General features: G+C 50.8%; 1 protein-coding gene and 1 long non-coding RNA gene across 12 annotated transcripts in view; one reads left to right on the top strand and one right to left on the bottom strand.

The window, feature by feature from the left end:
• Window positions 1–22,859, top strand: part of Prdm16 (PR/SET domain 16) — a 324,097-nt gene that overhangs the window by 123,985 nt on the left and 177,253 nt on the right.
• On the bottom strand, window positions 5,156–6,615 carry LOC102555433 (uncharacterized). Its single transcript, XR_354477.5, has 2 exons — window positions 6,056–6,615; window positions 5,156–5,599 (listed from the first exon to the last, which is right to left on the bottom strand). It is a non-coding gene; the product is annotated as an uncharacterized LOC102555433 (long non-coding RNA).

Below are 22,859 nucleotides of genomic sequence, written 5' to 3'. Positions count from 1 at the left end.
GATACTGACCTGCTTGACATAAGCATGCCGTGTCCATGCCTGCACACACTCAGGGCCCGACCCACAGCGTGAGACGCTCGCCCTTGAAGGCTCTTGGGTGTCTAATTCAAAAGGGAAATGGTTAAAAAAAAAATGGGCGGGCAGACAGGAAAGGAGTGGAAAGGGACAGTCCCAGCAGTTGGCTAATTGGAACAGGGGACCCCTGTGTGGGGGGGCTGCTAGGCCTGGACAATGTGCTCCGGAACGGGGGGCTGAGAAGACCCGGTGGGATTATGATCGAATTAGTTGAAGTCAGAAGCCCCCTGAATGAGGTAAAGAGAGGAAGGGAAATGAAGGCCCTGATATAATGCTGCCTAAATGAGGGGCCCCATTCACTGCCCTGAAAAGCCCAGGACTCCCTTTCTTGGGGAAGCGACAGGCAAGCTTACTTTTGTTTGGCTGGGGGCGGGGCGCCCCGAGGACATACTTACCTACTGCCAGTGACAGGCACAGAAGGAAAATTGAAAATAATCCCAGGGCCGTTGGTGGGAACCCACAGGCTCCAGATGCTCCCCTGATCCCCCTTTGGTCCCCAAGTCCACCGGGGTTCACCATTTAGAGACCTGCCCTTAGCCTTCAGTGGCCATGTTCCCCTATGTAAAAGTCTGAGGCTGGGTATGTAGCAAAGCGGCATCCTTCAAGTTGCATCGGACAGAAACCTGTTGTTAGAATCAGCAATAAAGAAAAAAAAAAGATCTATAAAATACAGAAGGGGACCAGTCCCAAACTTGAACGACCAAGAAACATGTGAGGAGAGGGAGGTGCTACGGGATTATAACAAGAGGAGAGCTTAACGGAGTTCTGTGCTCAGTAAATATTTGTCGAATTCATATATTAATTAATTTTCCAGATGAGATTTGCCTAATCCATCTTTTAAAGAAAGTGAGGATTAAGAGGGACTCCGATGGCTGCGGAGGCCTGGCTGAGATGAAAGGCTTGTGCGTGAGGTTTGGGGCCCAACCCTCCTGAGGTACAGGCAGGCAGGCAGGCAGGCAGGCAGGCCGGCAGGCAGGCCGGCTTTCCTGGCCAGACCTGGCCTCCTGTAATTGCCTGTTGCACAAGCCTGTTTGCTACTGGAGTTGAGCTCCATCGCAAGGGGGAAGGATCAGGTTCCTATCCCCCACCACAGTGCTCAGCCGCCATCCGGCCTTCTTATCACCTTATCCTCTTTTCTAATCTGTGAGTGTTCCACCACCTTCGCCCACCCACTAGTGGGATCCAGCACGGTCCTTCCTGAAGACTTTCTTGCAGGTTATTTAAGTCAAAGGACTGCAAACGGATTCAGGGCTAGCAGATGGCCCTCTTCCCTGTCACCTTTGCCACACAGGCCCCGCCCATTATTTTTTGTCCCGTTTCTGTAGCTACACAACCAGTATGTGGTGACCTAGGGGTGATAGCACCCTAAAGTGGACCGACAGTCCTGTCCAGGAAAGACCTCGGCGAATAGCAAACTTAGATCCTGTCCCTGGGTGGCTGAGAGCTCCAGTATACACTCTGGGGTCATCTCTGACACAGAAGACACAGTCAACTCAGAGTCCATCTAGGGGAAGGAGGCACCCCCAGAACATCCTTGAACTCCTCTGAGGTGGAAACTGGACAGTTTATGAGCATAATAAAGCTGTTTTTCTTTCCTTTTTTTTTTTTTTTTTGGTTCTTTTTTTCGGAGCTGGGGACCGAACCCAGGGCCTTGCACTTCCTAGGCAAGCGCTCTACCACTGAGCTAAATCCCCAACCCCTGAAGCTGTTTTTCTGACTCATGTCAGGGAACATTTTCTGGGGATACGCAGCGTGTTCCACCCAGGTCTCCCTACCAAGCTCAGTCCCCGGCATTCCACCCCAAGTCCTGGGGACATCATAAAAGAGGGAAGGAGACAGAGCTGGCTTCCTGAACCCTGTGAGTTTGTGTGGACAGGTTTGCCCACCGGCAAGATAGAGATGAGAGGGAAAGACCTCAGAAATTATGTCTTAGTGAATGAATTCCAGACATGCACTGATCCTTGCCGAGTCTGGATCTGAGTGTCCACATGACTCCTTCATGCATGACCATACTGTCACACACACACACACACACACACACACACACACACACACACACACACAGGGAAACATGAATTGCAGATGTTGGTGCACATCTACACACTTCAGGGAAGTGTGACCAGGACATTCACCCATATCAACTCCCAGCTGACCACAGTTCTAGATGTCTGCAAAGGTTAAAGCTGATGGGAGACAAACCCTGGGTATTAGGGATGAAGGGTGTGCTAACCAGGAACCGGGGCCACAGACAAGGACTGATGGACCCTTTGAGAGGCTTGTGCCTTGCCTACACCAGGATTTGGAGGTCGTCACGGGACCTATGACTCCCGAGGTAACTTGTATCCTGGTGGAGGAGACACATCCACAGAGCCCGGCTAGCCAGCTCCCTGGCCCGAAGCCTCTGGGAAGACTATTAGTTTTGCCAAAGGCCCAAATTCCTACCATAAAGCTCAAGTTGCAAGTTGCAAGACACCTAGTCTGTCCTGACCCATACATATGTCCTGTAGACACAATGTAAGAGACTAGGGCTGTTGTTGGAAAGCAAGCTTTCTAGTCACAGTGCTTTGACGCACCGTGAATGGCATCGCTTTGCTCTCTGAGTCCCGTGCACCTTTGTGGACAGTTTTGGAAGAGAAAGAAAGGGGTTCGAATTAAAAAGCACCAGCTGGTGATCACAGGTGAAGGTGACCCTGTTCTCGGAGACCACCGCTCACACAGTGCCGGCAGCACAACCCTTTACCCAGTTCTGACCTCCTGTCCCCTTCTTCATGCCCCAGCTGATACCAGTCAGCAGAAAGACTGTCACTTGCCATCCGATACAGTAGCTGTATTATGAGTGTGGGTTGGCATGGGTAAAATTTGGATGCGCCATCTTCCTGGGGACAGATAACAGGAGTTCCCTCCCTGGAATCAAGCCCTATTCTTTATAGCCAGAATCCTAAGGGCAGAATTTTTCTAGACAATGGTGAGTCCAGGTTTCACTCAAGGCCATCGCTCCGTTCTGTCACCCCAGAGCCAGTTCTTAGTCACAAAGCTCCAGTAGCAGGTGGCTCCTGAGGGGGAGGCCACCTGCAGGCTCAGGAGCCACCTGCAAGCTTGCTGTTCTCCATCTGAAGCCTCTGGAGTTTCCAGGAACCAGAAGAGACTGGGAAAGCCCTCGGGGATTAGGGCCAGGGTGGGAGTTGGGGGATGGGTGTATGAGGGTGGGGGTGAGGGGATGGGAGATGGGTGGGGTGGGGTGGGTGGCAAACCTCAGCCCCATCTTCATAAAGTGGCCAAATCACACTGGTCAGAGCAAGCCTGGGCTTGAGGGCTAGGGCTGATACCTGTTGACTCAGTGACCTGAAGATATGTTAGTATATAACCGGTTACCTGCCTCAGTCTGCCTGTCTGTTAATTGGTCCTGGGGTAACAGATAGCCTGCCTGACTCAGCACCCGCTCATAGGTTCCACATGTGTGTCTGCAGTCAGGCTCCACAGTTTACTAGGGTGGCTGCCTCCCTTGGGGCCTCAGAGCCAAGCAAACCTTCTTTGCCTTTTCCTCCCTACTGACACATGGACCTGCTGATTCTCTGCTCTGTATTGGCACCTGCATGCTTCACAGATAGCAGGTCACCCTGCCCAAGGCCACCAGGTCAATGGGGGGAGTTGGCCTCCATTTCCCTCCCCCAGGGAGCTTGCTGACCCCAAGGGCCCCTGCGAACAGGAAGAAGGTGTGAGAGTTGTGAGAAAGTTGGCATTCCTTGGGCTTGTGGTGACTCGCTTTAGCTGTTTTCCACTGACTGGTGGGTTAGTGAGAGCAAAGAGGGGCAGGTCTATGTTTTCCCCGTATGTAAGATGACATTGAGAGGGGGGTGGTGGGGGGTGGAGTCAAAAATATGGGAAAGTGTTGGTTCCAAGGACAAGAAAAAAATTAATCATTTATCTGGTAGACGCTCATGCCTGAATGGAAAAGGAACAGGGTGATAAGGAGGCAGGACAAATCATAGATTGGGACTTATCAAGCAAGCTTAAACATGACGGAGTCCAGAGAATGCCCCACCTTTCACTTTGGGAACACAGTTCTTTCATGTTTCATGGCCTGTCTTGACTCTCAACATCTGCTCGGCGTTGCCTTGGACAGACTTGGGTCAGCCTCCAGCCCCTTCTCCATGGGAAAATTAGCAAAGGTCATGTTCACTTATGTGTGCCCAGGACAGAGGAGCAAGAGCCAGAGCTAGGCATGGAGGAGATCAGTGGACTACTGTGGGTGTGGAAGCTGATCTTCCCTCTATGGGAATGTTCATATGTTAATATATGACTTATACAATGCCACCTCCTTCTTGGGAGCAAAAGATTTTACCATTGTGATCTTGAGGGCAAGTCAGATGGCATGAATAGGTGACTGGCTTCCCTACAGCTCTGAAAGATTTGTAGAACTCATCTATAGGCCTCGCTTACTTGATCCATCTATCCCTGAGCTCTGGGATAAGGGATTCTTTCATTGAGACAATGGGAAAACTGAGGTCCCCAGAAGGCGTGAGGCACTTGACTCATGAACGGACACAACAGACTCAGAATCCAGTCTCCCAGCCAGAGGCCACAGCTCTGATGGACCGGCCTGAAATGGGTGGGCATCTTAGAGGAGGGAAGCTTTAGTTTCAGTTCTAACCAGCTGCTGGCTCTCGTGTCATGCCACTGGGGACTGCTGATAAGACACATCAAGGCAGGCTTTGAAGGGCAGACATGTGCGGAGCGAGCTAGAGTTCTGGAAAGTTCACCAGTGATTGTGCCATGGGGTCAGAAGGCTGGAAAGAGCCCAATGCTGATCTCTAAGTGGACACTCAGTTCCCTTCTCATTCAGAAGATGTTCACACTTAATTGCTTTTTACTATTTATCTTCTTACTCATCTGTTGCCAAGTAGTTTATATATTCATCATTAGATACAGTTTATCCATTCATTAGATACTTTCTTACTCTTCTGTTACCAAGTTATCTATCATATACATTAGATACTTTCTTATAAATTAATTCGTATAACATCTGTCCAATCACTCACCATCCTTAGATATTTATTCATTCACAATTTGTTCACTCATCTTTGCATTTTCATGTGTTTGTTTATTCATTTGATATCTGTGCATTCGCTTGTATAGATATTTGCTAAGTGGCCCACCCTGTGCGTGTTGGTTAATGACACAAATTACTGTCGTTCTTTAAATATTTACTCACTCGCTCATCTTTATTTAGTAGATAAATTTGCTGACTCATTCTTTAGCTACGAACTCATTAGATTTATATTTATAGAGTCGCTGGATATTGGCCTGTCTGTTCATTTCAGAGATTATTCCGAATCCCTTAACGCGGTGTTTCTCCAGTTCCTCATGGACTGTATATGCCGTAACTGCTCACTAGACACCATGTTTGCTTGCTCACTGGTCACTTGCTGGTGTGGGTTCAGGGCTGCCAACCTCGAGGTGTTCTGCCATACGTTGACACGTGTCAGGGTTGAACTGTCAGTCGAAGTGTAGGTGTGTCTTCCACCTCAAATGTAAAATGGAGAAGGCATTAGTAAGCATCCAGTGGGGTGGAATCAGGCTCGAAAAGCTGTGAGCTCAACCCAGTGCTATGCAGATGCTGGTTGGGTTCCTGGGAAAGCCAGTTTATCTGAAAGAGGCCTTCTTATTGGTAGAGCTGGGATTATGGGATTACAGCTGACCTGAATCCTGGATCCAGGTAATGTCTTCCTTGGGACTGGGACTCCTCCGATCCTTGGTCTTGCTGACAATGTGGAGCCATCTGCCCCTCCCCTCCCCTGCAAGGGCCAAGCCAGTACCAGTTCTGGCAAGCAGAGAGTCCCACAGGCTCTGTGGCTTCTGTGGCCCTGAGCGAGCCTCTGGGCAGGGCAGGCACGGGTAGGAGTCTTCTGCCAGAGCCGCCTCAGGGCAGGCAACGGCAAGATGGAGGGAACACGAAGGAAGACAATGAATAGCTTCCTACCTTGCTTTGATAATGGGCGAGCTTTCTGGATTGATTAATCCTCACGTTGCCTCTGGAGCTTCGGTTTGGGAGTGACAGTAACGAGGCTCCCGAGGACTTGGCTAATTTGCACGCCATTCACCAGCTCCTGAAAACCCATCAGGGCTGCGGAAGGACTGTGGCGGCGCTTGACCTTGTTCAATGGGAGAGTGATACGCTGGGAAAGGGGCCAGTTTGCACAATGCCCCAAAGAGCAAATTGGCACAGCTTTGTTCTCTGGCCTCCCTTCCTCTTTCATGCAGCCCGGGGCTAGTTAAGCTCCTCGTTGTCCCACAGGGGATCAGGGCTTGGGTCACCCTTGGCCGCCTTTTCAGGTGATCCTGACACCCCCGCCCAGTTTGATGGAGGAGGGGCACCCCCAAGGATCCCAGTCGTTGCCCACCGAGGACACACAGAGGCTCCCAAAGTTCTTCTCATTTATTAGTACCTGTCCTTGCTCTGTCATGGGGGCTGGGGGGAGCGTGTGTCTCAGCTGGAACTAGCCTGTCCCTCGACTGGAGAGGAGGGACATTCCTGGCCTGTCTTAAGCACCAGCCATTGCCTTATCTGTCACAGTGTAGGGGCTCTCGCATATTAAAACAGATGAGATAGTGTCCTTCTGGTTCCTGCCAGTTTTCCACAGCTCCCCGCACAAGAGAAATGCCCTCTTTCCTCTTCTTGGTTCCGCCTTCTTGTCCCCTCCCTTAAAGTTGGCCTCCAGAGACTACCATTGAGATGTGTTCCCCCTGGAAGACAGTCATGGGACACTCTATGGAACTCCTGAACCTCCCCTGTTGTCCTTCTTAGTGTTCTCCGCATACACTTAGAGATTTCCTGCTAGTGGAGTTATGTGTAGGGGACTTGGGAGCCTTTCTGAAAATTGGGATTTCATTGCAGTAAAGAAAAACCTGTTCCCCTCCCCCCAACACCACCACCACATACACTGGCACTTGCTTTCCTGGAGGGCTACACTTGCAGAAGTGACCCGAAATCACATCCTGCGTGATGGGCAGCTCCCATTGGCCAGAAGGGAGCCACTACCCCTAGCAACCACAAACACAGGTTTTTTGGATCCCCCAAATTAGTTAGTCAGCACCCCCTATTCAAAGATGGGAGGGAAAGAAACAATAGGTTCCCTGCCCCGCCCCAAATCTGCATGAATTAAACGTGGCCAACCCATTTAGTCTTAGTCATGTGCTTGGCTTAATTTGCTGACACTATACTCCCAACTGTCTCAATGGAGTCAGGGGTGTTATACACAGGGCAGGCCCCCAGGATTGCAGTATCATGATGACTATAATTTGCCATTCATGTAGTGACAAGGTAGTATGCAGGGTTTCATGTTGGGGTCCTTGATGAAGTTCCTTTGGTTTTACCTGAAAGCCCAAGTCCCCTGGTGCTCAGACACTGTAAGCACCCCCATCCCAGGACTAGGTATCTGTTACAGATGCACTAAATACTGCCAGGGAACACCATTCCAAGGAGGACTGCAGAAATGGGATTTCCAGGACGCTGTGATCTCTTGAGGTCGCCCACAAACAAGGTCACCAGCAAGGCTGGAGGCCAGGACTCTGGAGGCCAAATGCCGCCCTCCCGGGAGGCCTGGCCACCCCCCATTAATCCCACAGTTCCAGATCTTTATCAGGGCACACTGCCTGGGACATTAACTCAGAAGCACGCGGGTGAGAGGGTATGCTCTGAGTGAAAAGATGGGGCCAGGAGAATATCACCAGACAGGTGTCCAAGTCCCATGGAGTCACTTGGTTAGACTGATCTGGATGGAGCCTGCAGCCTTATCATACACAGCCTGCTGTATCTGGAGGTCATGTGACTGGCCCGGTAGAAACGTCTGCTGCAGAGGGAAAGTGTAAGACATAGAAAAACATTCTTATTAGATGTAATCTAGATACTTCCAGAAACGGCACATAACCCTCAGCTACCCTCTTTGCTTCCGAGCAAATGGCGCTGGGTTAGATAGTCTGAGCAGGTGAAGTGACAGAAGATTTGGGGAGCTAGTTTCTAGAAGGACCATCCTCCTGAGCTTAGACTCCAGGCTGTGAGCAAGAGTCACCTCTGTAGTAACTGCAGGGTTGAGAATCTGCCCCCGACACACACACACACATACACACACACACACACACACACACACACACACACGAACACGCATATGCACACGCTCGCACACACACATGAACACGCATATGCACACGCTCGCACACACATGCACACACACGCACACACACACATGAACATGCACATGCACACACACACATGAACACGCACATGCGCGCGCGCACACACACACACACACACACACACACACACACACACACACACACCAGATGAGTATCACTCCCAGAGACAGATGCAGCTCCAGAGTTCCTTCATTGCTTGGCATAACATGGTGGGTTCTGCTGGGCAGACACACCTGTGGGCAGAGCTCAGCCTGATAGCCCAGCCCCAGAAGCACAGAGATTCTCTGAAAAACACCTAGAAGCACCCAGAAGCCCCCTCCTCACTAATTTGTGAATGTCCTGCTCTGTTACTGAGGCCTCTATGGTGTGTGTGCCTGGTTCTCTCAAGGTTCCCTCCAATGGCTGGAGACTGGGTAGGGATGCTAAACCCTGCTGACAAAGGCCATCCTTATAGAGTCACCCCACAATCCCCTCTGCTGACAATGGCACTACCTCTTGTCCAGAGGGTCTGTCCTGAAGTCCAGTGTCACCTTAGGGGAGGGTCTTGAGTCAGAACTAAATGAGAATCTTGCAAATTAATATGATTATTTCTATCCCCGTCTAGCTTCCAAATGAATGGGGTTCAGACTGCCCTTTATTTATTTATTTAGCTTTTGTGCGACTACTGGGGGGATTACCCCCTTAATCTAATTCTCTAAGGGCTACTTCCCTACCTGTGCTCCCCGAATACTTGCTGTTTGTGCCTTCCTGGGTTATTTCCATTCCACCAGTCTGCCCACAGTGTCCATTTTCCTCGGGCACAAGATCCTGGTCCATCATACCTAATGGAGATCTCCTGTCCCTTTCATCGTTTTCCTCCTCCTGGTCCCTACCTGGGATCCCCAGCCATGTAACTGAAAACCCACCTACCTCTCTCTCTCTCTTCCAGTAACTGGCTGTGGCCGCCTTTATTTAACCAATAGTTTTAAACTGGGGAGCAAGGTTTGCACAACCAAAGCTGGTGGTGTATGTGGGAATTCGCCTCTCTTGGGGCAGCTAGATCTTGGGGTACAGAGTTTAGCATTTGAACACATAGCAGCACAGCAGACCAACCCCCCCAACAGCATCTCTGGTGAAAATATCAATAAATATGAAAGAGAGGGTAAGATGAACAGAATCCTGCCCCACACAGCCAGCCCACTTCACAGCTTATAGCTTTTTACGCATTGGCAGGTAGCTTTTGAATCTTGTCAGGAAGTCTGGCAGGCCCCATCCACAGGACGAGGTCCATCGGGTTCCCGAAAAGCCGAGCCTCTTAGGAACCGGGTCATTCTGGGTTCAGACCCCAGAGCAGGAAAGGTAGCATTGGAGGTGAGCATGGGACGGGAGGAGAAGGCCTTGGGCAGGGCCACCCTGCTCGATCCTTCTAGCTCTGTGGCAGCTCCATCCGCCTGACAGGCAGGTGGGCATCGTCCCAAGGACCCCCACCCTGGCACCGTCTTCCATGGACCTGTTGAGTCACCCGCCCATCAGTGCTGGTGGCTCTGAGGCCACACGTCCCCCCTGTCCTTTCCCACTGGGCGTGGAGGGCGGCTGAGGCCTTCTCCCTGCCAGCCCCTGCCCTCCTCCTCGGATGCCCTCAGGTCCTGATTCCCCCTCGGCTCTCACAAATTCTGCCCGTGTCCGCACCCTCATTAATCAATGTCAGCGCGGCGTCGGCAACAAGGGCCGTATTCTTCCTCGGTCCCTCAGCTTCTTACATCCCATTGTTCCAGGCCGATTCAGATGGCAAAAAACAGCCCATGCAGTACATAAAAGAGATGAGGCAAAAAAATGAAAGGAATCGGGGGAGAGAAAAGAGGAGGCATTTTCCCCCTGAAACACTCGAATAAATACTCGGCAATGATAATTTAAATTATTCATACATTTATGAAAACATCCATTGAGAGCCGAAGTGTGTGATGCTCTTTGTCTCTGTCTCTTGTCTCTTGTTCGGGATTAATCTTTACTGTAACTCAGGCCCGGCCGTTTCCCCCCCGCCCCTCCCTCACAAAGGCCACACTTTCTTTCCATGGGAAAAAAATGCGTCCGCATATCACAGAGAAATGTTGGGGGAGAGAAATTTGTGCTGATGAGGCAGTTGCCACGCCCTCGAGATGTAGGACGAGCCACGTCCAAATAGTGTCCCACCAACAAAAAGGGCTGTGAGGTTCTCACGTCCTCGTCGTGGTCTCCGCAGCGGCTGGGCGGATGCGGAGCCGCAGTAGAGAGAAGAGCTCCACGGAGCATGCGTGCATCTGTAGCCCTGGCCCTGTACGCCCCCACCGCCCCACCCCGCCTCACCCCACCCCTGCCTCCAAGAAGGCTCTACAAAGGCTGCCCCGTGCAGGAGCTCACAGGCTCCTGAGATGTCTGAAGTGGTTCTTGCTGGCGGGCTGCTGCAGACAGACCGAACTATGTAGCAGGTGACTGGGAAGGTTGAACCTTCCTAAACCTGGGGAGCGGAACCACTGCCCTTTGATCCCTCACAAAATGAAAGTCAGCCGCGAGCCAGAAGCCAGAGACATCTAAACTGTTTAATAGTAGGGAAAGTGGGGCTTCACCCGTGGCCAGCAGCACGGAGAACTGGGGTGGGCAGATTCTTGTTCATTCTCCCTCACCCCTCCACCCCACTTCAGTCTTCTCCCCCTTTGTCTCTGCCTCCCGGCCCCATCTTCACCTTTCCAGGGCTATGGCCAACCACAACTGGGCTCAGGCAAGCCTTCCTCCTGAGATTCATCTCAAAGTCCACTATTCTTCCTGTGGCAGTGTTGTAAGGGCAAAGGAGAGACACCTGCACCTGAGCCAGTGATGTCAGACCCTCTGACCAAGAGTCTCCATCAGTGTCGTGGCATTTTTGAAGCACATTCCAAAATGGGATTTCAAAAGCTGTGGTACAGTTATCCCCCATCGTTCTCTTCCACAAGGAAGCTGGGCTTCTCCATTCTCCATTAACCGGTGGTGATTGCTTCCTGCTGGAAATGGCCCAGGGTGGCCTGGCATTTGGAGCTCATCAGCAAGGAGTTCTGGATTTGGCGAACATAGAGATGAGCTGCCTGGCATGGTGGGGGAGGGGGGCTCGGTGACTCTCGTCTAAAAAGCGGCACTGTGACATTTGGCTGGTGCCCCATCCCCATCCTGACTTATTTGGTCTGGAATGGAAACAGGACCCCAAGGGAACAACCCTCTCTATGCCAGTTTTATGGTCCCTCTGGCTCGGGCCAGGTCAGAACCAGAGAAGAAAAAAAGCATTCTCTTCAGTTCTCGCTCTGGAGCATAATGAAGCTCGAGCTGGGGAACCTCAGGAGATGGAATCCAGCCCCTCTAGATCTGGCCATTCACACAGTTTGCACTAGCTCAAGTTCATGGGGCAGGAGAGGGGTGCTCCAGCCCCAGCCAGCAAAGACTGTATCTAGGGCAAGATACCCAACTGAAGTCTCACTGGCCCCGCTGGCTGCTGCTGCCCAGTCCAAACTCCTAGAAGAGGCAACCTGGCTTCTTGTGACCTCTGCCAGCTGCTGCCTACAACTATCAAGGGTGCTACCTTCATTCTGCCCCCACACCACCATCTCCCTGATGCCAAAGTGAGTTGTTGGGCCGCCCCCATCTCTTTGGCCTTCTCTCCTCTGTCACCGATGTTGGGGTCTTGGAAGGTAGCCAAGCGCAAGGCAGAGGGCATCCTTCACCCGACAACAGCAACGAGGGAGCCGACCTCGCTGTTGTCACCTCTCCTCAACCATTTCTGACAGGACACTATTGTCAAGCCTAAGTGAGGAAGACTTGGCCAGTCACAGAGGGCCTCAACAGCCTTAGCACGGATTGGGGGTGGGGCAGGGGAGCCACTGACTCCCAGCAGGGAGCTGCAGGATAGTCTTCCTTCCTCTCTGGTTGATACTTTTTCCTCTCTCACAGGGGTCCCCCCCCGCCCCACATCCTTTCATCCGGATTTCATATTCGCATAAAGACATCAAGAAAAGATTCTAACAGAAAGAATTATTAGGCATGGCTGTCAAAAGCTTTATCAGGAAAGAGAGAGGGAAGGAGGAGGCTCGGTAACCCTTTGTGTGCTGGCCTGCAGCCTGGAATTCCTGATCCGCCCTAGACATAGAGGGCACGGTCTGTACATAGGGATGATCTGTCACACTGGTGGGCTGGGGTGCCCAATCAGCCATGTTACTCACACGTTCGTGCATGCACACATGCGCATACACGAGTGGACACTGATGGACCTGTTTATTGGCAGACTTCTGAAATGTAGCTCTCTGGGTTTGGGTCTAGGCAGCCCTCCTAGATGATGGCTTTGCTCCTCCGTCTGTTTCTCTTTGTTCTCCTTAAAGGACAGTGTTTATCAGCTCTCTAGAGGTGTCTTCACTCTGGTGTCTTCTCAAGGGCCAGGGTCTCTGTACCTTGGAACTAAAATGAGGCCAGACTAGGGATGTCTTCCACCCCAGACACAACACCGGGCAGCATGGGTGTAGGGCAGACATACTGCATGATACTCTGGAAGTCTCTTTACCCTCCTGGCTCTTTGGGAGATGTGTTCTGTGCTCAGGGAGGCATGAGCTGCCATGGCTCTCCCTCCTGTTTTTAGCGTCCCCCTTTTTGGTGAAGAACTTCTTCACCAGCTTGCCCCGGAAGCCTTTGCCACCTGCTGGACCCTAATGATTCCTCAAAGTACAGAATGGTCCTCCAGAGGAAGGATCTTAGAGACATGGGGATATTCATCTGGTAGAGCAATAGCTTCTGGGATTAGAGCAGGGGGGAATATCTCTGCACCATGAACAGAGGGCCCCTTCGCATTTGTATCAGAGGGCCCCCAGCCCCAGGGTGCACAGCGCCTTGGGGATGTGTTTTCTACGCAGCCTCCCCGTGCACAGAAACCGAAAACCGCATGCCGACAAACAGCTCCCTCGGCAAACGTTTTTATTTCCAATTAGCAAAAGAAAAATTGCTAATTTGCTGTAGTTGGACCGGGCTGACGTCTCAATCTGCGGAGTGTCAGAGCAGTGAAAGAAAATGCTTCACACTGTGCTGGCGAGAGCCAGCAGCTCTAAGAGGGTCAGGGCAGCGGGCCCAGAAACCAGATTGACTGGCCACAGCGCTAAATTACTCACACAAGACACACATTGTCTGCCGTGCCAGCTCCCGGAGGACCTGCTTTCTCATTCTCTCCCCTCAGAGTGCAGCAGAGCTGGGCGGGGGAAGGGTCCAGCGTGGGAGGAGAGGGCCAGGGCCAGGCAGTGAGCCTCTGGGAGGGTGGAATCGTCTTCAGAAAGGAGCTGGCAGAAGCCGGTTAATGATTACCCTGGCTGGTCCACATCAGTTGGGAACCCAAAGATAAAATCCTCACCCCAACCCCACCCCCCCCAGCCACAGCTCTGCCCCTGAGATCAGGGTAGATAATGTCTTAAGGCTGACAGGGAAGAGGGGGGCATCCAGCAGGGAATTTGGAGTCTTTTTCTGACCTGGAGGACCTCACTGCCCTAAAAGTCTGGGCAGAATCTCTCACAGTCTGGGATGCAAAGACAAGGCTGTGCCCGCTTCTTGGGTTCCTCTAGTCGTGGTGTCTTCTTCACAGAGTCTGGGTAGAGTAAGGACCAGGAACCACCGGAGTCTCCCTTGGGAGACAGCGAGGCGGTCGTTGGGCCACAGATGTTTGGCACTCAAGTAATAATGAGCCTCCACACTGACCACACAACCTCTGCCAGTAGAAGCCTCCTGGGCTCTCACAGGACCTAGACAGCTTTGCCCACGGCTCCAGACAGAGGACAACCATTACATGCCCACACGAGCCGTGATAAAAGCATCCGTTCTCCCTGCTCGGCCCACACCCGTCTGTCCATCTGTACGCGACACCTCCTTCCGCACGTCTCTGCGGGTCTCAAGCCCACTCACCTCAGGCCTGATCCGAAAGGAGATCCCAATGCCAGGAACCACAGGCTGTCACAGCCAGCCAGACTTGACAGGTCAGCCCCAGGTCTGACCCATGCAGACTCACCCCGGGAAGATGCCTCTGGCCTCCCTAAGTCTTTCACCTCCATGCAGCTTGCACCCCAGACTGGGTCGTGCAGGATCAGTGTAGAGGAGGAAGCAGCCGGATCCAGGAGCATGAGGCGTCACTGGCTCTCACGTCCTGCTGCCTAGCTGAGATGCTCGGGGTTCCCTTCAGCAAAAAGCACGGGGAAGGTGGCTTCTCTACAGTGCTGGACCCCATTAGAGGAAGCTCCCCCATTCCCTTCCCTATTCCCTGGTGACTTCTTGTGTTGAAACCACTTTAGGGGTGTAGTCTACTCACCTCCTTGGAGGGTCTCCTGTACAGAGGAGATCCTGTCTGTGGAGTCCTAGTCACAGGTGTCAAGAGAGCTCAGCCCAACCCAGCTCTGGGAAAAACAGCACCACAAGAACAAGGTACATCTGCCACTGGCTATGCAGATTGCAGTGTTCCTAAGCCCAGCACATCCTGTCTGGGGAGTACAAGGCCATTACACGACCCAGGAGGATTTCTTGAGGCAGAGGCTGACAATGGGTCTGGTGGAGGCTGTGCCTTAGCATCAGAGCCGCTCACTGCTGATGCCTGGATGCCTGCTTTAGGGCTGCCATATGCAACTCTAGGACAAAGCGATCTTGGAGAACACTCTGGTGTTCAGCGACAGCCTCAGAAAGACCCACTGCCTCACTCTAGTCTTTAAGGAAACAGAGAAAAGCCCGAGGCACTGGAAACAGGCCGAGCTTCCTGCTGTGTGTCCTCGGACAGTCGCTTGACCTCTCTGAGCTTCTGACCCACGATGTAAGAGACACACTCAAACCAGATAATGTATGTGGGACTTTTTTTACACACGATGTAAAGAGTAGCCTGGGTGTGTGTTGTCTTTGTGCGAGTGGAGAGGGAATGCCCACAGCTGTATTGTTGGAGACCCCTTTGTCCTGAATGGACGCAGTCTGTAAGTACTATATTTTCTCCAGTAAAAATAAAGAGTTACTGCCGAGGCCATCAATCACAGAAAGACACGCAGCACTGTTCCCAAGCCAGTGGGGGCAGGACAGGCATTTGGAATTTGTCCTTTTCTCCTTGGCTCCCTTTCCTGTCTGGCCCTGAGCTATCTAGAGTATGAGTGTGCTAGACACATGCACATAGACACATGTGCATATACATAGAGATGTGCATGTATCATGTGTGTCCTGCGTGTGCTCATATGCATATATGCCACACACATACAGCATACACATGTGTAGAGATGTACATGTGTCATGTGTGTCCTGCATGAATGAGCTCATATGCACATATACCACACACACACAGCATACACATGTGTAGAGATGTTCATGTGTCATGTGTGTCCTGCATGAGCTCATATGCACATATACCACACACACAGCATACATATGTGTAGAGATGTACATGTGTCATGTGTGTCCTGCATGAGCTCATATGCACATATACCACACACACACAGCATACATATGTGTAGAGATGTACATGTGTCATGTGTGTCCTGCATGAGCTCATATGCACATATACCACACACACAGCATACACATGTGCAGAGATGTACATGTGTCATGTGTGTCCTGCATGAGCTCATATGCACATATACCACACACACACAGCATACACATGTGTAGAGATGTTCATGTGTCATGTGTGTCCTGCATGAGCTCATATGCACATATACCACACACACAGCATACACATGTGTAGAGATGTACATGTGTCATGTGTGTCCTGCATGAGCTCATATGCACATATACCACACACACAGCACACACATGTGTAGAGATGTTCATGTGTCCTGTGTGTCCTGCATGAGCTCATATGCACATATACCATACAAACAGAGCATACATGGGTGTAGGGGCCTGTGGTTGGCAGGGAGGGTGGGGGGAGAGGCATTTCCCGTATGGAGAATATACTCTTAGCCCAGAGCACAAACCTTGAAAACTTTCTTAGAGTTTGCTCGGTAGGGTGAACTCTGCAAGAAAGTGCATGGTCTCAAACACGGCTGTAAAAACTTCATGAAGAGATCTTGTCACTCATCTGCCTCCAGACCCTGCAAAGTGCTGAGGCCCCACCCACTGACAGAGGACCTGTTTTGCCTGACCTCACATGCACACATCACACACACACACACACCACGTGTGTGGGTTCCCACAAGGAGAACATACTCTTAGCCCACACCTCTGAACCACAGATCTCCAGTGGCAACATGCAGACGGGGACAGGAAGGAGGGACTAGCAGGTGCATAGCAGGGCTGGCCTCAGCAGCAGGTGCCCTGACCTTGAGCTCAGGTTCCCTCCCTCTCACCCTTCTATACCCAAAGCAAATAGATCCAGGCTGACCTCCTCCAGGTAAGAGAGCCAGTAAACAATAGGCAAGACGCCCCCCTAGCTGCTGGCTGGCCGCTGCTTGGGAGGCCCAGGGCTCAGGATGTATTTTTTTCTATCATTCTGAGCAGGAAGGAGTCAAGCCTCCTAACAGACCTGAGCACCAGCATACTCTTTCTCCAGTGAAGCCACCCTGCCCTCCCCCTGCGACTGAAGGGTGAAGGTATTAAACCAACTCTTCCACTTTTGCTCCCTAAGGAAACCTGTCTGTGGCCTGCAGCAAGCTTCAAGTGTTGCACCCCACTGGGCCCTGCCCAGAGATGGGCCTGGCACGCTCTGGGCCCTGCCCACGAGGCCTTGCTCACTAGCTACTGTTCAGGGCCTGTGTTCTGTCCTGGCTGCACTCCAGAACTGCTGGCGGCTTGGCCCAGGCAGAGCCCAGAACATGACCTCTGGCAGTGGGCGGGGCCTCGGTATTTTGCAGAGCCCGGGCTGTTTCCCACGTGCTGCTTGGGCTGAGGACCAGCACTCCTGCCCTTGAAGTTGTGACTGACTTAGAGCTCAGTGCAGATCCTTTCCTGCCTCTATGAAAATGATTAGATTTTTCACTCTAATGCTGATGTGCCTTGGGTTCAGGTGGCCCATCCACGTGCACTAACTCAGGGCAGTAGTGCAGGGCAATAGAATCTGCCAAGGAAACTACAGTTTGAGCCCCCACTTACAGAGTACGTGTGCCGCAGGCTGTATGAGCTAGTGGAAGCCCTGTCCTCACCATGCCCCTAGCCGTGTCAACCATGTCTTCATGAAACCAGAGTGGCCCTGCCTCAACCTTAGCCAGAAAAAAAGTCTCTCTGTACTATTAAGAAATTATCAAGTAAGTACAACTTGGATCCATTCTGAGACGGGTACAGTTAACCACAGCGTTGATGACGGGGGCACTATTGATTTTTGAGGTGAGCAAACATTTTCTGAGTTTATAACGCCTGTTATCTTCTGACTAATAAGAGCTGTGCTGTGAGCCGAAGTTCATCTTTTGTCTGGGCAGTTCCTGGGCTCAGCAGGCCTTGCACACTCTACACAGGTGTTCTCGAGTCACACACAAACAAAGATTCCCTCCAAGGTGACTAGAGGAAGAGAGACTTTTTGATGATCACAGTGTGACAAAGAGTTGGGGCAATGCTTCAGTCAGTCAAGCAGGAGGGCCAGGGTTAATAGAATCTATTTTAAAAAAAAAAAAGCAGGACACCCTTATCTCGGTGCTGGGGAGATAGAGACAGGCAGATCCCCAGGGCTTGTTAGCCAATCACCCCTACTACTTAACCTCAAGATATCCTGTGCCACACCCCCCACACAAGCATGTGAACCCACATACATGCATCTGTATACACACACAAAAGTATGCCCAAAAATCTAAAATAAAATTGTTTGGGGGTTGGGGATTTAGCTCAGTGGTAGAGTGCTTGCCTAGGAAGCGCAAGGCCCTGGGTTCGATCCCCAGCTCTGGGGAAAAAAAAATTGTTTGGATCTCTCCCCTCCACTTAATTTAGGTCAGATTAAGCTCATCTAAAGCCTGCCTTTCCTATCATGAGTTGTGGGGAAATACAATTTGGATCAGGTATTTGGATGGTGGACATTTGCTGTAACCTTGGACACAACTTTCTTGACAAATCAGGGACCTGGCACAAATGCCCCAGCCATGCACGGATTCCTGGCTTTCTGCTTTCCTCAGCCTTAACTCCATCACACGGGTGCAAGCGTAGGACTGTTTTCTAGCTCCATCCTCAGATATTAAGACAAACGGATGTCACTTTCCAGAGCGTTAAATATAATAGAAAATCCATGGAGGCAATTGAGGGATTTCTCTTCCAGAGAAGCTCTTGTGTCAGGTAAAGAGGCTGCAGTATATCAGTGTGCTCCACCCCTCAAATAGATAATCAATTTCCCTGAAAGCATCAATAATCAGAGTGGACATTTATTGTTCCTCAGATGGTTTATCTCTGGGGCTGGGGGCAGCAGGACCATGATGAATACCAGATCTGCCAGAAAACACAATTAAATGCTATATGGATAAAGGATTTTATACCATGCACCTAGAAAAAAAAAGCAATCAAATTTATAATTGAATTCTATTGGATGAAATCATCCAGAAATATCACACCCAAAAGAATATAACTTGAGTCCCGGTGTTATAGGTCAGGCAACATTGTTGCCAAATGTCTTGTTTGTTTAGGGTTATAGCCTGGCTTACCCCAGCCTGCAGGTGCGCCTGCTTCTCTCTCACCTCCCCGCACATTGCTCGGGGCTGGTGCTGGAGCTTCCTGTTTTCTTTTCTTGGAGAAGGAAAAACACTTTCCTGGTCTATATTAGCTCAGACTTTGAGGAGAATGGTGTCTGTTCACCTTCGTGAGGTGTGCTCGCAGTAAAGTTGAGCAATTCTGGCCATAGTTGGGATAGAATATTCTGAGAGTCCTACTGAACCAAAGAAAGAATTCCGTGGGAAGCAGGGACAGTCTGAGGGCCTGTCTAGATGACCCTGAGCTGGCCTTAGCAAGAGCTCTTGGGGAGGCATAAGGTTCTGGTTCTCAGATTCTTGTCTCCAGAGAAGTTGCTGCCTCCTGCTGGATTCAAATCCGTGGGACTCTATTGGAGCAGGAGGCAGAGATAATCGCAACATTGCATTTCCCTCTTGGGTGGGGGCGGGAGGGATGGGGGAGAGGAGGGTACCTTTGGTCCCAGTTCAGGTCTGCTTGGACATCAAGAACTTGATTTTCAAAAGATCCTTGAGAACGTTAGAGTTTAAGGTCATGCATGCTTGGCAGAATATGGCTTTTAGTTTGGAAGGGGAAAAAAAAGCATAAAGGGCATTTTGGATACAAAATAGCTCTTTAAAACAGCATTTTGATGAGTTAAGTATAAATAAATCAGAAACACACGGATTTCATTTCCTTTAAAATACCCTCGGGCTCAAACACTAGCGGGAAAAGTGCCTGGCAAACGGTGGTTTGGGATTTTGACAAACCCAAATATTTTGGAGAGGTTTCTGAGCTGTTTGCACCCAGTCTCCTCTTAGCTCTCTGCCTTTTGTGAGGTGCCCATTTTGATTGGTCCCCAGCGGCCTCTGGAGGACAGATCCAGTGGAGGGGGCATTCCCCGACTCTGTGCTTCTAAAGAGTAACCAAGACATGTTGCTCAGGTGTGGACAGTGTGGGTTACCCACATTTTGGTGTATACAAGTCTTCATGCAGAGGAAGTAAGAAGAGACATCAAGAAGGGATGAGTCTTTGCAATTTTGTTTCTGGTGTGGAATGGAAACACACACACACACACATACGCACCACGCACACACGCAGGCATACACATACACCTTTCTTGAAGGCCTGGGATTAGGCCCCATCTGTACTGGTACAAAGCCAGTGTTGTCTGCTCAAGGCCCAGATCTCTGGGCTCCTATCGAGAGACTCTACCTCCTAAGTGTCAGAACATCCAGGTGTGTGGACGCAGCTAAGGACAGCGCCACGGCAGCTGCATTGCACTGTAAGCAATTCCTTTCTCTGTGCTGGAGCAGATCTGACTGGGTGGGAGCCTATTCACCTATGTCCACGGCTCAGTGTGATTCCCTACAGTAAGCCATGCCCCTGAACAGCTGCTTCAGGGCAGACATTAATCTGATCTTGTGCTTAGGAAAGGCCAAAACTGCCTTGATCAGGCCCAGAGGATGGCAACCTCTTAGGAAATAGAAAAACTACGGTTCTCTCTTTTCCCAGTGGCTCAGGTACCTGCAGGTACAACTTCTCACAGCTCACTGTGAGTGGAACCTTCCTGCCCAGAATTCAGATCTGCCAGGGAGAGCTGAGGGAGCTCGGACGGGTAGAGCTCACTCTGCAGTTTTATAAACTAATAAAATGTAGAGGCATCCAAGGGAACGTGGAAATGTCATCTGCATCACGGACCTTTCTGGTGAACCACCTGGAGTCACATCATTCAGCTGGGGGTCTCAGCGTGGCTCTTTGTATGGTTCTTCACTGGGGGATGTGCCCTGCACAGGGTCTGACCCAAGACCCCTGAAGCTGCAGACAGACAGCTCCCTTATCTGAGATCTGGCCCATCGTGGTTGGCTCTGTGTCTTACTGAGAGACATAAACAGAAACGCCACTTGGCCAGGGCTCCCTGGGACATCTTTCCCTCCGCAATGTTCCTTTTGGCATCTGATTAGAAAAAAAATCTTGCAATCAATACCCAAAGTTGGATTTTGAGATTTTCTGCAGGATTGGGCTTGGAGCATTTAATAACAAGGTTCCTTACTGTACTCAGCCTCTAAATTTATAACAAAAACAAATATTTCCCCTTCCTGACGCAGAAGGCCATGCCAACGGCGTGAAGGAGCCTGGATACAAGGGAGGAAGCAATTGGATCCGCTTAAATGCCACAAACATACCCCCCCTCCCCGGCGCTTCTTAGCAAGACCAGGTCCCTTAACGGGGACCCCAGGGAACAAGAACATTCCAGCTAATCTCCGACCACTTCTCCTAATTGTACGATGTTCTGCACCTAATCAACAGCCAATGCCCTTTCTCTGTAAGACCAAGACAAAGCCTCAAATTACTAATTACACAAATACAGTGTCTTTTGCTAATTGGATTGGTTAATGTTAGTTCATAAAGCTCTTTAAGGATAGTCAATGTGGTATGAAAGAGGCAATTCATACGTTTAATAACAGGCTAATAACTGTCAGCAATGAATAATCAGCCGTTGTCGCGTGTGCGGAACGTCCTGCGCTCTTTCCAGCTCTTTGCGCGTCTGTTACAAATTAATGCCTTCGCAAGAGCCAACTGGTGTGGCAAGCCCCTGTCTCCTGCCGCTTGCGTCCCCACCTTGCCTCTGCCCTGTGAGCCTTGGAGCACAGGCCTGGCCACAAACCTGGTGGCCTCCTGGGGAGTGGTTCTCCTACATAAAATGGAGCCCTGTTACTACTGTTATTTATGAAAGTTCTGGGCAATTGGGGGCAGGAGCCAGGGTCCTGCATCCTTGTCCTAAGGCCACAGGCTAAGCTGTTTTACTCAGTGACCCTGGGCAAGCTCCTCGACCTTCGAAGGCCTCAGTCAACTCAGCTGGAAAATTGGGTAAAAAGATTGTAGTGGCCCTCAGGCACAGAGCTGCTGAGTGAAGCAGACCAGACTGTGGGCAGCCGCCATGATCCGGTCTGCCTTCCTCTAGAGAAGTCAGCGCAGAAAGGACTTTGGGGCCCAAAGATCTGGTTGGTAAATTGCAAAGACCAAAGTCTCCGGCCCCTTGTTCACACTTCACAGTCTCGTGGGACCTCAGTCTCAAGATCACCTTAAGATACTAGATAAGGAAGCTAAGCTAATCCTGTTGTGAGAATCTTCTACGACAGCCCAAGGGCTTGGGAGGACAACCTTGAGTTGTCACCTGGGGGGCTTTTCCTGCTTGTAGCTAAGAAGCTAGTGCAGGGCTGGAGAGAAGACTCAGCAGTTAAGAGCACCGGCTGCTCTTCCAGGGGACCCGAGTTCAAATCCCAGCATCCACATGGCAGCCCTCTACTGTCTGTAACTCCAGCACCAAGGGTTCTGACAACCTTAGACCGACATACATGCAGGGGAAACACTATTGCGTATGAAATAAAATTATATATATATATATATGTATATAAAGGGGAAGCTAGTGGAATCAGAGTGCACCAGGTGTGTCCCTCTTGCAGTCTACTTGGAGATGTGGGCTTCTTGCTGTATCCCATTTTTTTTCGTGTCTTATCTGAGTATACTTCCATCAGGAATGATCTTTAGGACAAAAGAGAATCTTTTTACAGGTCACCCAAAACAGGAAGTATGCTCTGGGAATGAGGAGGATGCTCAGGAAGGGATACTCAGGAAGGGATGCAGGGTATTTGCTACTGTGAGCATGCCTGGTACTGGAGCCTCCTGTTTTGCCCTGCAGAGGTGACTTGAGCAACACCAGGTGGCCCATTGCCCTCACTAGCCATGATTTAATTTTAAAAATTTCAGCTTTCTGCCAACCCAAAATGCTGTATTCAGCAGAATGTGAACTTTGAATTCTGTCCGTTGTCCTCTCCTGGGTTGGCCACACACAGTATGATCCTTTCTGGCAGTGTGGGGCAGACACAGCCCCCAGGAAACCATGAGATCGCCAAGGAGACAGACAGCTGGCATTCCACAGTGAGCTCCGATATGCTGCTAAGCTGGGATGTTCAGAACAGGAGGTGTAGCCAGTGCAT

Source organism: Rattus norvegicus, chromosome 5 (assembly GCF_036323735.1).
Source record: "Rattus norvegicus strain BN/NHsdMcwi chromosome 5, GRCr8, whole genome shotgun sequence".
NCBI lineage: Eukaryota > Metazoa > Chordata > Mammalia > Rodentia > Muridae > Rattus > Rattus norvegicus.
The sequence above is the reverse complement of the archived record's forward strand: the minus strand, read 5'-3'. Positions and strand labels throughout refer to the sequence as shown.